Raw genomic sequence first — 12,500 nt, 5'->3', positions numbered from 1 at the left:
ATATTTTGACTGAATAAATTATAAATTTGAAGGAATTCAGCAATTCTTGCGGACAGCTGGTGAATTCAGAGAAAAAGAGCAAGAACCTTAGTTTGTGGATAACAGTGCAGTAAAATAATTATTAAGATGGACTACCAAGAGCCACTCGTCCTATTATTCCTATATATTCCTTGCAAAACTTTAAAAGTGATTGGTGCAGCAGAAATTTTGCGGCTATAAAATTGTGAGGCCATCTTTAACTGGTGCTGCAGAAATTCTGAGGCCATCTCTGACTGGTGCCACAGAAATTCTGAGGCCATCTCTGACTGCTGCTGCAGAAATTCTGAGGCCATCTTTAACTGGTGCCGCAGAAATACTGCGGCTAAAAAATTCTGAAGCCATCCTTAACTGGTGCCGCAGAAATACTGCAGCCATCCTTGACTGGCGCCGCAGAAATTCGGCAGCCATCTCTGACTGGTGCTGCAGAAATCCTGCGGCTAGAAAATTCTGAGGCCAGCCTTAACTGGTGCCGCAGAAATACTGCGGCCATCCTTGACTGGTGCTGCATACATTCTGAGGCCATCTCTGACTGGTGCCGCAGAAATTCTGCGGCTAAAAAATTCTGAGGCCATCCTTAACTGGTGCCGCAGAAATACTGCGGCCATCCTTGACTGGCGCCCCAGAAATTCGGCAGCCATCTCTGACTGGTGCCGCAAAAATTCTGCGGCTAGAAAATTCTGAGGCCAGCCTTAACTGGTGCCACAGAAATTTTGCGGCCATCCTTGACTGGTGCTGCATACATTCTGAGGCCATCTGACTAGTGCCGCAGAAATTCTGCGGACATCCTTGACTGGTGCTGCAAACTAACTACATGTGCGGAGAGTAAGTCAACCCCCTAACCCCCACTATGAAAGAACAGCTTTGGTGTACAAACCACTATTTGTCTACTAAATAATAACTTTTAATTCATATGTATATACAGTTTACAGAAAATAGCAGAAACTCTCTCACGGACGCAAATTGTATTTCATTTCAAAAGGCAAAGTGTTTTGATAATTGATAATTCCGTTTTGTACTACATACAAATGCAATGACTAAGGTGGTTAGTGGAACTTTTTAACCCATTGATGATTAAAATCGTCTGGACAGAGTAAAATACAAGTCTGACCGGTTTTGGCTAATTAATTAATTCACTGGGTTTTCAAAAATTAAATCCAAATCCTGGTTACACGCACTCTCTAAGAGCAGCATACCTATTTTTAAGAAATGTTTTCGTAGATGGCATTAGTCTGCTATCTTCTGTTAGGTGAAAATCACAGCAAACAATACACGATTTCGGCAAGTCCTCAAGCCAAGGCTCTGTTCTCCTTCGCGGAAGATGTTGGGGTGACCATTTTCCACCATATGACCCTTTTCAGTAATGAATCTGAAAATGTATTTCCCCAACAGATAATACTTTTCCAAATACTGGCATCTTATCATAATTTTCCAAAAATACAGCCACAAAACAACCAGGATGCAAGTTTTCAAGAAAGTTGTCAGTCACTTCCACAGGATCTTGTCTTTGCCGTTGGTTTCTATAGCGGCCAGTGTAGATCTACAGTAAAGAATCAAATGCTAATTAAAGTTGAAATCAAAAACCAAAAACTGACAAATAAATCAATACATTTAAATTAAACAGTTTGATAAGGGACTATTCCATGGAAAGACTGAGTTTATCGTTTTCCTTGAATTTTTGGACCCTATAACTGCGAGGAAACAAAGCGTGGCCGCGCAATAAATTCGCATAAACATGTAAATCACATCACTGAAATCAACAAGTTCATGGTTACACGAGACATTACAAGTTGCCTCGACAAAATAACCACAAACTCAGTTTCCACAAATGAAGCTCACCAAATTTACCCCAAGAAAAAAGTAGAAGATAAGAAAGAAAAGTAATATGCTTTGCCAAAGCGACGGCGGTTGTTTCTGCTCTGAAAGAACAGCGGAAACAAGAGACCTGGCATTAATTACAAATTCTGCAAATTCTCTGACTTTCGGATGCATACTTTTAATTGCCTAGAAAACAATACACTGAAAAAAGTGTCCAATGAAGACAATTCTGTTTCAACGTAGCTCAGTTTATTTTCATGAAAAGATTTTTCTCAATTGGATGACTGAATCATGCAACACAATCTTCCGGCCATTTGAAGTGTTTGTGTGCGCAAACTTTTAACAAAGACTCGAAAAAAAAACTCGGAAGACTTTAAAGAAATCGATTAAAAGCGGGACCTTTAGGAGCATTAGTAATGGTAAAATAACAGCAACATCATATAGCCCCTTTGTAGGAAAAATAACTGCAAAATCAAAGCATCTCTCTCTTTCAATGATTTAAGTGATCATAATGTCAAGTCAAAGTCTAGATTTTGTCGATTTTAATTTAACATCGGCATAATGACCAACAGTTCACTTTTTGTCGGTTTGCCTTACTTTCCCAAAATATATTTCAAGACCAAGCCACGTTTGGACCTTTAAAAGAGCGCGCACCAAGGGACCAGTTCAATAGATCGCTCCCACTGTCACGCAACAAAAAAAAATCGAAACCGTTTGATGAAATACGCCAAAAACTTGGAATGTTGTAGGAGACACATTTATAAAGTACTTCACCAATTCTCAGGTGTGTGCAGTACATCGTTTCTGAGTTATTTGTTGAAGCGTTTCACGCAACTTTATAGAGTTTTGTACCGACCTGCCATGTTGGTAATATGGCGGCCAGAAATCCACATGAATATCTGGAATTCATTTAGCGATAAGAGCGCATACTTTTCGCTCATGAGACAAAATACATGTGTATCACCTAATGTACTTGAAACGCTCAGACTCTCGAGATTCATAGGCATTTTCAACCAAATAACTTTATATCATGGTGTCACGCAAGGTGACCATTCGGAAATTAAAAATGCTGTCAGGAACTCGAACCTTGAAAAAAGACTTACTTCTAGGTCATATTCAACCTCCGAAAGATAAAATTTCAAACACATTGCGGTTTTGATTTTAGAATTTGATGACGTCTCTGTGAAAACCACCTATTCCCTTGAGGATAACAATCACTTAGAAAATTCAACAGACTCGCTGGTGAGGCTTGATTTGGGTGAAAAAGAACACAAAGATGGTCGGAATATCTATCTTACGCGAAAAGTCAGAATAATTCTTGAGATACTTTTAAGCTGTCCGTTTGAGAATATTGCTTAACACCTCTTCTTCATTTCAGCTTTTTGTTTTTTCCTCAACCGCAGGCGTTTGACGCTTTTGGAAATTCGTATAAATTTGGACTTTGGCCAACCGTTTAATTAAACACTACAGTCATCCGTATAAACGATAATAAGAATCGTTTCGATTTTTGTTTTCAAGAGTTTCTTTTACGGTTAAACGAAAAATCGTTAGTGTGCGTTTTCCCATTCCCGGTCACATGTAATGGCAAACGAAAAAAAAAACAAATAAGAAAAAAAATTACTATAAATGCATGCTTGTGGACTCACCTCTTGAATTTGCCGAGTCTCTCTCTCTCGCAACTCTAACAGGTCAGGAGAGATTTGGGCTGCAGGAGGGGCTGGTGCTGTCTGAGCTGATTGTCTTAATTTGTCAATTGGCCAACAGTAACTGTCAGGAACTCACGTAAGTTCATCCAGATGACTGAACCACCCTTCCCATACATCAGCTGCTTCTTTTGGCATGTTCTGGTGATACCTGGGAATGTCGCATCTCAGGGCCTCAATGTCCAACTTTACTAGTGAGGGAGTGACAAGCTTGGGCTTTCCAATAGGTAAAGACTGAACACACATACACACACAAAAATAAAGATCCCTTAAGTGAACAAGTCTAACAATTTGAGTCCATACAAAGATGTCTTTGCACCCAAGCACAAAAGAAGGTTAACTTTACATGATGATAGTTGACGATACATGTACTCTATTTTGACAGTTTAAAATGATACAAATTTACCTTCAAGATAATAACTTGCCCCAGCCACTCTTCATGGCTCCAGTTCCTATAAAACATCTCAGCTTTCCCAGCGTCATTGCACTTGAACTTGAAACATTTTGGTACTGTATGTGCATGCAATTCCTCTGCATACTCCTCAACCCATGATCGTATATCATACACAACTTGCAGCTTATATGGCTTTGGAGAGGGATTACTCATACATGATGACAGTGCTCTAAGCAAGTCTAAAAAAACACAAAAAATATTATTTCCTGAATTAACCAACTCTACAATTTTGTCCCATTCCTATAACATAAATTTGAAATATACTAAATATATCTAGAATACAAGAAAGGTCATCGCTATATAGTAGGCCTAGTTGTCTCCCCTATACATCCCACTTGTTGAAAGATGTTAAAAAAGTCAGATGAAAATTAAGGTTAAAAGACAACGTAGGTATCGATAATAGCCATTGCTTTCATTACCTTCAACATCATACAACACTTAATACAAATCAAAACCAAGTGTGAAAGAGAATAAAATTCAGTTCCCATTCGCTATTGCCAAACCGTAAACCGTGAAATTCAAAAAAGGAATTTTTTTTTTTGGGGGGGGGGACTTTTAATAACACCAAATTTGTTAGCTAAATAATAAAGACACCTCATGTCAACAGTCCAGATAACATTTTTCTAATGAGAGACTCGCTTTCCCCCAATACTGTCTTTTGCATCTCCTTTGCTATTAATTCTAGCTACAGTTGTATCTCGTGTGCTATTAATTCTATTTCTTTATCGTTAGCAAATATTCATTTCATATTGACTTTCAATTCCTTCATTTTTCCTCCGAGACATCCAATAACCATTGGAATCACTTTAACAGTATATCCTTCTCGTTGTTATTATTATTATTATTAAATTACTATTACTGGTGTTACTATTATTATTATTATTATTATTATTATTATTATTGTTATTATTATTATTATTACCATCCTCCTGGGGATGCTTACTATCAACAAGATGAAGAGACTGGCATTAAAGTAGAGTAAAAATAAAATATGACAAGAGTTTTTGACCTTCAATGACATATACATCACACTTGTCCAAAAAATGCATCTATATCTTCATGCGTGTGTCCAACAGGGAGGAAATTTACTCTTATCTAGGAAAAAAGGCTAAGGAAAACAATAATTTTTGCTACCTGGTATTTGCTTGAGAACCTGATGCATCATTTGACAGAGTTGTAATCTTAATACTAATTACTGGTGCATGTAATAGTTGAACTGCTATGAATCTTTGGGAACCAGCCCCTGATATTGACATCTACTGTCTCATAATCAATTTGCTTCAGACACTTTTTCTGCAGCAATTTGCTTTAGGATAAGTCACTCAATATTTCATATTATGCACTTGGAACTTGTATTGATGAATTTTGTTAAAATGAATGTGCTGTATTCAATTCACAGGGTTCATACAGGTCATGGAAAATCTGGAAAGTCATCAAATTTACAAATTTCTTTTTCCAGGCCTGGAAAGTCATCGAAAATTATAAAACATCCCGTAAATTAATCATTGCAGTGTCAAAGCAAGGATAAATGCAATAAAGACGAGTTTCTATCAAGCAATCATATTGTCAGTTTCAGTCTGAGTTGGGCAGAAAGAGGTTGTTAATTTATTCAAATTTGATCTGAGTAATAACCTAAAATATAAGGCTGCTACTTCTTGATTTATACTGGCTTCCAGTTAAGGAGCGCACCCAGTACAAGGTTCTCTTATTTATTTTTAAGAGTTACATGGCATTGCGCCAGACTATATTACCAATCTAGTTCAGTTACAATCTGGGTCCAAGTATACCTTGCAACCTACCAATAGTTGTCTCCTTGTCCCGTTCAAGTGTATAACTAAGAAGACAATGGGCGATCCATCATTCACAGTGGCTGCACCTTCACTCTGGAACTCATTAACACCTGAGCTATGCACAATCTTGGACCTTAACTCGTTTAAAAGTCATGGAATTTGAACTCCTTAAAAAAGTGCAAACCCTAATTCAAAGTGAAATAACTGACTGAAACTACTACTTGTACAAACCTTCTCAAAAATCTGTTCCTCAACGAGAAGTGCAAGCAGGGCAAACATGTACCGGTTTTTGTTCTCTCGAACACAGTTGTCAAATTGGAGATATAAGACGGGAGGCAGTAAGTATTTATTTGTCCAGTATACCAGCACATCCAGAAGCACAGTCATTGTTAGGTTGGCATCATGTGGGAACTGGTAATAGTCAAATGATCCATAAACGTCTTTGCCATATGATGACTGGCCACTGTGTACAATAGAACCAACAAGATGGGTGCCAACTGTGGTGAGGGCAGACATGGCCTTGCTAATTCTTCTCAGCTTTGGTGTATTGGTGGTATATTGATCCATGCCATCTGCAATGCTAGCCATGTAACGTTCTGGGTATTTTCTTGCTTTGTACCTATGAAGGTAGTAAGCTCTTCTTTCTTGCCTAATATAAAACCAAGTTAATAACATTAGTTCCACACTAAGAGACCCTCCTATTAATGCCAAAAACAAGTCAAGAGTTCATTCATTTTTGAGAATACCTATTGATTAGTGTTATCAGCAGCAAGGTTACTTCCAGTCTTTTGTCTGTCTTTGAGTGTGCTAATTAATGTACTCAATTTACTAAGCCTATTAATCATTTGACATCTACATCTTCCTACAATTTGATTGTGGCTGCTTATTTGATAATAAAAATTGGTGTCTGCTACCTTCAGCAGCTGCAAATGCAAAAAATGACCCAAGCCCACTTAATAGAAAATCATAAATGAGAGTATATACGAAACCAGTTCAAGATGAAGCTTCAACAAACGATCAATTTCTGCTCTTCTTGTTTTGTCCATAGTTCTCTCTTTCTCTTGTTTATATTTTGTACAATCTGTACATTTAGTGAAACGGTTTTCCTGTGAAAGATAATAAAGAACAATATTTTTTTAAAGATTAATACCCCTATATGATATACGAAAAAGTCCAAGCAGAAATGATGTAAATCATTATTAATAATAATAATAATTATGGAATCCCATAAATACTCAGCTAAGTCAAAACAGTTGTATTCAGTGCTGGGAACCATTATTATAACAATTTATTTATTCAGTTATTTTTGATACTGCGTGGAGAGGATATGTGGTTAGATTATTGAAAATTTGCATTTTTTATTTTTGTTATTACCCAACTCTAACTCCAAAATCTAATCGAAGAATCTGCATGTGCTGTGACGTCTTCCTCTCTAAAATTTCCTCACCTGGTGTAAGTAGTGTAGCATTGATTGTAATAGGGGTAGCATTGTAACTAACGTAAGTACTGTTGGTATTGTAATAATATTATTGTAAGTGTTGTAAACTAAATAAATAAAGTAAATAAAATTTAAAGAAAGAAACGAAGTGCTTTAATAACCTCTACACTTCAAATTTCCAGAAAGTTTCGACACAGTTCAGAAGAAGATTGTCACACTCATACAGGGTTGAAATAGACTACAATGAAAAGTGAGACTCTGGTGTGATGGTTGCCGTGTAACTTTATAACTCTTCGAGACTACTTGGCTACTAGGCCTTTGCAAATATGATGATATAATAATATTAATTAATAATAGTAATTATTCTTATGTATACCAGTACAGTGTCTTTTTGCATACCTTTGGTATGAGAACATGAGCGAAATGTTTTTCCCAAATATTGTAGAAGTGGGAAAGGAAAACGGTTGGCAAATTCAATGCAGTGTTCTCCTCCAACATCTTCCTATATATGTCACTCCTACTGAAACATGATGACAGGTGAATGCATCCTTTGTCAGGCCGATGGTCACCAATGGAATTAACAAAGAACTGAAGCCAAGAAATACATTCTGCAGTCTTAGCAATAACAGTGTTCTTCCCTTTGTTCCCATGTTCCAAAACTAAGACACCGTCCTTGAACTTGTTCAGAATTCTACGAAAAGTTTCTTTATTCATGTTGTGAGATAAAAGCCATGCTCCTTTGAATACACTCTTCCCCCTTATGAAGAATTCAGTTTCATATTCTCCAATGTCATTAACATGGCTGTGATTACGCAAGAACTCCAACACAAAGTTCCTCTTACAAGTCTGTCTTCTTTCATTGAACTGAACTTCAGCATGCTGAATATCATCAACAGACAACTTCCTCATGCACCTCTTTTGACAGCAATTAATGCTCAGAATCCATAAAACATCTTCATCTCTTCTCACAGTTATATCTAGAAGGAGGATAGCAAGATGAAAGATACCAGTCTGTTGGGTAGTGGAAGATCCAAATAACCTGGTTCTGATTGGCTACAACCACAGCACCACACCATTCCAAGCATGTATAGCTACCATATGTGTTTTAATCTGCTTAATAAGCGAATCAGAAGTGACTTGTCCTTGTGGGAAGGACATGTACTTTTGACCAGATAAACTTGAATATTATTGCTGGAGTCAGAGAGACAAAGCTTTTAAAAAGTGGTTCAATTTCAAAAAAGACTGATTTTTTTTTATATTGTGTTAATATTGTGGTAGTACTGGAAATACAATGTAGCTTAAATACTTAAGCATTTCAAAACAAAATACAAGTCGATTCCAGCAGTATTAATTGCTTGTACTGACATTACATTCATCAATTTTATTGCTCACAAGTTCAGCCAAGTTACATCAATTAATTGGAGATCAATGAACAAGTTCATAGTTCCAGTTTCCACTGCAAATGTATGATTCTGCAAAATTCAGCCAGTTGTAAATTACTTTTGAGAATAATTCTCATTATACCAGGTGTCTATAAAAGGAAAAGACTTCACCTCAGTCTGTAAACTCTGGCCTACATTTTCTTGACAAAATCCTCAACTTTTTCAAAAGCTGGCCTAAGATACCTGACTTTGATGCAATCCTCTACATGTGTACTATTTCCACTCTCATTTTCAAACCCAAATAATTTGGGTTTGAAAATGAGAGTGTTTTGGAGCAAAGGGAAACTTTTCCATAGCAGACAATACATCAGAATATCGTAAGACTGTCATGTTCCGTTTTGTTGCATTTCGAAAGACAGATGATGATCCACAGCAATTTACTGTGGAAGCCATCCCAAGCATCTTTAAGCTACGTTTTGGGGGATGATGGTCATGAAAAGTGTTGTAACTTTTTCCTGGTTTGTTTTCCTGGCTGGTAATCACCACATTCACTGTCTTGTTGAGGAAAGTGACAATTCTAACTCTAACTTTTGTAACAACACTTGTTAGCCATTGAAGTAGATTGGTAACCTTCTTCTAATCTTCTGGTTCTGATTTTAAGTCTAAGAAAACTATTTTGTCTTAAAGTAGTGAAATAAGCCAGTGGTTACCTGAAAATAAAACTAAGGAATGTTAATGTCAAAATAATAATAATAATAACAATAACAATAACAATAACAATAATAATAACAATAACAATAACAATAACAATAATAACAATAATAATAGTGATTCTTCACATTTAACGATCTGATGTGATGTCCTTAGCAAAATGGTTTGATAATTTTCGCTGTAAGGATTTTACAATTCTCTTGCTATTTGCTGGGGCACACGCACAGGTTTTCCATGGGGCCTGGATTCTTCACTGGGTTATGGGCCATTGCTTTGTGTGGAGGCCCATTCAATAATCCAAGATAAGTTCTGTCTAGTTATAGTATTGACTATTACCAGTAATCTCTAGTCCAAAATGTACAATCTTGGAATGATTTTTCCCAAGAAAACTATTTCTTTGTTGTGCCTCACAGTAAACTCCTTCCAAAAATTCATTGACTACACCTTCCCTTACATTGACAAGAAATGGGAGACTTGAAAACACTGACCCCTGGTCCCTGGACTACCCAACTGACTACCGGAGTACCCCAAAAATACTATTGCAAGTGAGTACTGTTGGTCGTAAGTATCGTCACAGTTAGTCCTAAGCCTAAACATCCATTTGAAACAGCATTAGTCAACAGTACTTTAAGTCTCAGCACCCATATTAAAAAGGTTAGCTTTCAGTAATGTTGTAATGGCTGATTACTTCATGTAAGTGAAGTGAAACCAGTGCAATTTCTGAATAAGTGGGGCGATCAACTTGAAACTTCAACATCCCAGCCCTGGGCAAAGCCCAGACATTTGAACTTTTTGAAGATTGGATCATTGACATTCCCACCCCCTCGGGCCACAATGGTGCTCAAATGCCCTACCCTATCATTGAATTTGTCTGTGATACCCTACTAAAGAACAATCGTTGTTGGCTCCTGTCGTCTTAATAAAGCTTGACTAAAAACATGCTAACACATGTTTTGTGACCCTTTATATGATGATATTGTTTTTTACCAGACTTGACCTACTAAAAAAGCACAACTATAATATTGAAACTATTAACAGTGACTTGAAAATTGAATTGATGAAGTTGAACAATGTCAGTAAGCAACAATAAGCTGCTCTAACTCCGAAACATGGCAAAGGTGGTTTAACAAGGGAACAGAGCCTACAGAGTTTACGACTGCATGTATTTTAAATTGCTTAGTGTTGGTTGATTACCTCTGACAGAAACGTACAGCGTTCAGAGCTTTAACAATGAAATGGGGGGGGGGGGGGTATGAAAACGTACCTTATTGTATTTACTCTATAGTATGACAAAGATGAATTACGCAGCCAAAATTCCTTTGAAGACAACTTGTGAAGATCTTTTCTGTAAGCCAATCGCTCACAAATGCTGTATCTCTTCCTTCAAATTCTTCCATCTCATCAAAACAGATGTTTTATAGCTGTTAGCGACTTCAGCTCCCAAAAAAAAATGCCCACCCTATGCAGGCAAAAGTCGTATTCCCCACTCCCTGGGCACAATAGTTAATCAAATGCCCGGGCTCTGCTGGGGAAGGGGGGGGGGGATGTTAAAGTTTCGATTTGATTGGCGCATAAGTCGTATGTGGCCTTGCAGACATATATAAATAAGTTACATGCGATGTACGTACATAATCAATTCAGTACTTTCAATAGTACTCAATCAAAATAGTATTTGGTAGTTAGTCCTTTTTGGGTAGTCCGTTTGGGTAGTCTGTCGGGGTAGTCCATGGACTAGGGTTAGTGTTTTCAACTCTCTCATCACAAGAAATGCTTGCTTTTTACCTTGGGGTTTGGGACCACTTGAGTTGTCATCAGGTAACGTACTTCCCACCCAGCTGTTTTCATCATAATCCTCCAGCGAAATAATTTCTGAAAAGCGTAACCGTATAATCAACTGTTAAGGAATGCTGTCAAAAAACAAAATTCAACATACATGTAATCACCGCAATTTGTAAATCAGCACACAAACTGATTAACATTCCCTTCCATTAACACACGAAATGCTCACCTTGTGGTTTGGGACCACTTAAACCGTCACCAGTTAACGTACGTATCAACTCCTACCCAGCTGCTTTCATCATCATCATCCTGGAGTGAGATAACTTCTGAAAATTCAGAAACAGGGTCAAGGTTGCTGCCTAACGGTCGCCCGGTCGCCTGGGGCGGGTTTTGCTAAAAGCAGGCCCAGCTGCCCGCGGCCCACAGCTCGCGGTGGCCCAGCGGCTCGGAGACCCACACAGTTTTGTTGTCCAGCGGTAAATCCACGCGCATGCACAGCTTTGCATCGGGTTTGGGCATGCAAATTAAAGACGGTGAGTTTGAATTCGTTTACCATTATAATAATCATTTCAATCCTTTTCGATCCTTTCTTTCGTTGCATGTTGCTAAGTGAAAAACATTGTCATTCTCTGTTGTTTTCGTCTGTTTACAACAACAAACAGAAACAAGGATTCAAATGATTAAAATGGTAAACGAATAGGCCATTTTAGAGTTCATATCCGCCTCCTCTTCAAAGGGAGTCTAAGTGCAAAGTTTTTGTGATGGTAATTAGTTCTACTTTACATATGAATGACAACTAATTTTCATAAGAAAAACTTCGCACTTAGACTCGCCTTGAAGAGGAGGCAGACATGAACTTGGAAATGGCCTATTCAAACTCACTGTCGTCCATTTTTCACGCATAAACCCAATGCAGATCTGTGCATGCGCACAAAAAAAACTGTGGAAAATCAGGACTGGGCCTCCGGGCCACTGGGCCTCCGGGCCACTGGGCCTCCGGGCCACTGGGCCTCCGGGCCGTGGCAGGCCGTGGGCCTTTTAGCAAAACCTGCCTGGGGCGCCTGGACAAGTAGCCTGAACGGGCAGCCTGATTCATCCTCACTTTCTTGTATTAAAATATGATCCCAGCTGGAATTAATTCATTCTAGGCTCTTGAAAAAATGACTTTGGCTCCTAACTTTTAATGTTGGAAGCAGCACAATACATAAATCAGACTATCAAGCTACATGCTTGTCTTTCATGAAATAGCAAGTATTAAAACATGTTTCACAGCAAATACATGTATGCTACACATGCTCAGGCTAGATATGAAATCTGATGAAATGGTTTCCCTCAAAAGCATCGAGAAATTTATGGTTGGGGATGATCACACTTCTATCGCAATGGCAT

At 37.9% G+C, this 12,500-nt stretch overlaps 1 pseudogene; it reads right to left on the bottom strand.

The window, feature by feature from the left end:
• Positions 1 to 1,179: 1,179 nt before the first annotated feature.
• LOC138002314 (uncharacterized) overlaps positions 1,180 to 12,500 on the bottom strand; it is an 11,601-nt pseudogene continuing 280 nt past the window's right edge.

This window comes from Montipora foliosa, chromosome 5, assembly GCF_036669935.1.
Source record: "Montipora foliosa isolate CH-2021 chromosome 5, ASM3666993v2, whole genome shotgun sequence".
NCBI classification, from domain to species: domain Eukaryota; kingdom Metazoa; phylum Cnidaria; class Anthozoa; order Scleractinia; family Acroporidae; genus Montipora; species Montipora foliosa.
Note: the sequence above shows the minus strand (reverse complement) of the source record. Positions and strands in the feature narration are given on the sequence as shown.